This window comes from Mandrillus leucophaeus, unplaced genomic scaffold (assembly GCF_000951045.1).
Source record: "Mandrillus leucophaeus isolate KB7577 unplaced genomic scaffold, Mleu.le_1.0 Scaffold290, whole genome shotgun sequence".
NCBI lineage: Eukaryota > Metazoa > Chordata > Mammalia > Primates > Cercopithecidae > Mandrillus > Mandrillus leucophaeus.
In genome coordinates, this window is record NW_012103032.1 from 1,295,990 (window position 1) to 1,299,015 (window position 3,026).

At 47.1% G+C, this 3,026-nt stretch overlaps 1 pseudogene across 1 annotated transcript; it reads right to left on the reverse strand.

Moving 5' to 3' along the window:
- Positions 1–287: 287 nt before the first annotated feature.
- On the reverse strand, positions 288–2,053 carry LOC105543808 (annotated as a pseudogene). The gene is made up of 2 exons (XR_001006671.1): positions 1,135–2,053; positions 288–1,068 (listed from the first exon to the last, which is right to left on the reverse strand). The product of XR_001006671.1 is annotated as a poly(rC)-binding protein 2-like (transcript).
- Between the last annotated feature and the right edge of the window lie 973 nt (positions 2,054–3,026).

Consider the following 3,026-nt stretch of genomic DNA (forward strand, 5'->3'; position numbering starts at 1 on the left):
TCAGGCTGCTCTTGAACTCCCAGTCTCAAATGATCTGCCTTTCTTGGCCTCCCAAAATGCTGGGATTACAGTCGTGAGCCACCGTACCCCGTCAATTACTTGTTTTAAAGACAGGGTTTCACTCTGTTGCCCAGGCTAGAGTGCAGTGGCACCATCATAGTTCACTGTAGCCTTGAACTCCTGGTCTCAAGCAATCCTCCCACTTCAGCCTCCCAAGTAACTAGGATTATAGGTGCCTGCCACCATGCAAAGCCAATTTTTATTTATTTATTTATTTATTTATTTTTCTATTCACAAAGAAAAAGCTCCAGTCCATCTTTTAATTTTTTTGAAAAATTCCTGACATTACAGAACTAAACTGAAATATATTAATATTCCACTCTTACATTTCCATGACAAACAGAAAAATTCATGAGCCAAAAAAACAAAACAAAAAACCAACAACAAAAAAAAGAAAAAACAGGAAGAAGCTTATAAAACTAAATATGGATCTCAGCATCAACAGCTGAACAGAGAAAGGAATTAAAATGCTTTAATTAAAAATTCACAAGTGGATGATAAAATATGTAGAAACTGAAAATTTACAAACTATTTAAAACCTGGAATCGCTGACTGTTCAGAAACTACACAGATGGATCATGGGTGGTGGTGAACAGCAGAAAGGGATTATGGATGAATCTGCATTGTTCTAGCTGCTCCCCATGCCACCCGTCTCCGAGGAAAGCCTGACATTGATTAGATATTGAGCCAGGCTAATGCTGGCAGCAGATCCAGTGACGGTAACCTGCCTATCCTTCCCCTGGGTTCGCAATTTTGATCTGCGCCCCAGACATCTGACGAATCTCATTGATTTTGGCACCTTGACGCCCAATTATGCAGCCAATCAAATCGTTTGGAATGGTGAGTTCATGAGAAGTAGTCTGTGCAGATGCCTCCAAACCTGCACTGAATCCGGTGTTGCCATGCGTCATGGGAAAATGAGACAATGAGACTGTTGCATTGCCAACTGGTGCAGCTTGGTCAAATCTGGCTGTGGAATGGCATACTGTCCTTGAATGGTATAGGCCTCTAGAGGTGGTCCCTCCAGGTCAGGGTTGAGACACATGGACGGGGTGGTGTGAGGAAAGCTCGCACTGTCGCTGCCTGTGCTGTACCTGTCCTGACCACCTGCAAAGATGACCGGAGAGCTGGACAGCTTGGGCCGGTACGGGATGGTCACACCCTTTGGTGGGGACTCCAACATGACCACGCAGATCTGTTTGACACACTCAATGATGGATTGCGGAATGCCAGCAATAGTGATGGCCTGCTCAGTTCAGTTAGGTAGCATATCCCCTGCCACCTGGACCTGAGCCCCTGTACTCTCTCATATTTCCTTGATCTTGCAACCACCTTTTCCAATGAGAGAGGCTCACTGACTAGCAGGGACCATCAGCCTCAGGGTGACCGGGGGTCTACTGGCAGCTGTACTATTGGTCATAGAGCTGCTTATGTCCTCTTCCAGTGTGTCAATGATCATAGCAAAGGCTTTGAAGATGGCCTTAGTGGGTCCAGCCAAAGTGATAATTCTCTCAGGACAATTCCCTTCTGAGATGTTGATACGTGCACCCCTCTCCTCGCGCATCTTCTTAACTGATTCTCCTTTCTTTCCGATGATACTGCCAACTTCCTTTCCATGCATAAGTAGCCGGATGGTGAGAGTGACATTTAATCCACCTTCAATCACACCGGTGTCCATGTCGAGCAGTGTTCTGGGGTGCTGGACTTTGAGTGGTCAAGTCTTTGGTCACTGGTAGGGGGTGAAAGCCAAAAACTGCAGGCGCAAGGCGACTGAGGGGAAAAGGGGAGCGGGCGGGAAGGGGAAGGGCAGGAAGCCGGGGGTGGAACAATAAGGGCGGCGGGAAGGCGAGGGGGGCCCCTCAGACGGGCAGAGGAGGGAGTGGGGGGTGGAGGAAGAGGAGGGAGGAGGAAGAGGGAAAGAGACCCCGGGGTTGGTGGAGGGCGCAGGGGGTGAGGGCGCAGGCTGCGGCTGCTCCGGCTGCTGCCTTTGCTGGTCTGGCCTTTTATTTTTATTTTTTGTAGAGACAGGGTCTCACTAGGTTGCCTGGGCTGGTCTCAAACTCCTAGATTCAAGTGATCCTCCTGCCTTGAACTCCCAATGTGCTGGAATTACAAAAGTTTTATTATCCACTGATAGTCCTTGCCTGAATTGTTGTTACAAACAATGGTTACAAAATCATGATTCTTTAATTCTATTATTTCTTCTACAATTATTAGTAGGAATGCTATAAAGAAGAACTTTCTCTCCTTGCCGCCTACCATTTTAGAATATCACTGTGGATTCACAGATTTTTTTCCTGATTTTATAATCCATTTTTTTTGTTGTTGTTGTTTTGCTTTGTTTGATGTAGTCTCACTCTGTCACCCAGGCTGGAGTGCAGTGGCGCGACCTCGGCTCACTGAAACCTCTGCCTCACTGAAACCTCCGCCTCCTGGGTTCTAGTGATTCTCCTGCCTCAGCCTCCCGAGTAGCTGGGATTACAGGCATACACCACCATGCCCGGCTAATTTTTGTATTTTTAGTAGAGACAGGGTTTCCCCAGGCTGGCCAGGCTGGCCCAGAACTCCTAAACTCAAATGATCCACCCACCTCGGCTTCCCAAAGTACTGGGATTACAGGCGTGAGCCCCTGCGCCCAACCAGGAGCATTTTTCAAAGGAAAAAAAAAAAAAAATTCACCACTGGCCATACAGGACACCCTGTGGTAGGTAGCCAATATGCTAGACCGGTGTCTTGGAGTACATTCTTTAGCACATTCCTTCCTTTATTCATCAAATATTTATCATGTGCCTAGTCCAAATCAGCCCTACTCTAGATGCTAAAGACACCAGAGGTGAGCCTGGCGGGAAAGGTTCTTGTTCTCATGGAGTTTGTGTTCTGGCTGGGGGAGCAGGTAAGGAGACAGACAATATATGAGTAAATAAATGAGATCATTTCAAGCAGGGCGAGGTGCTAAGAAGACAGCG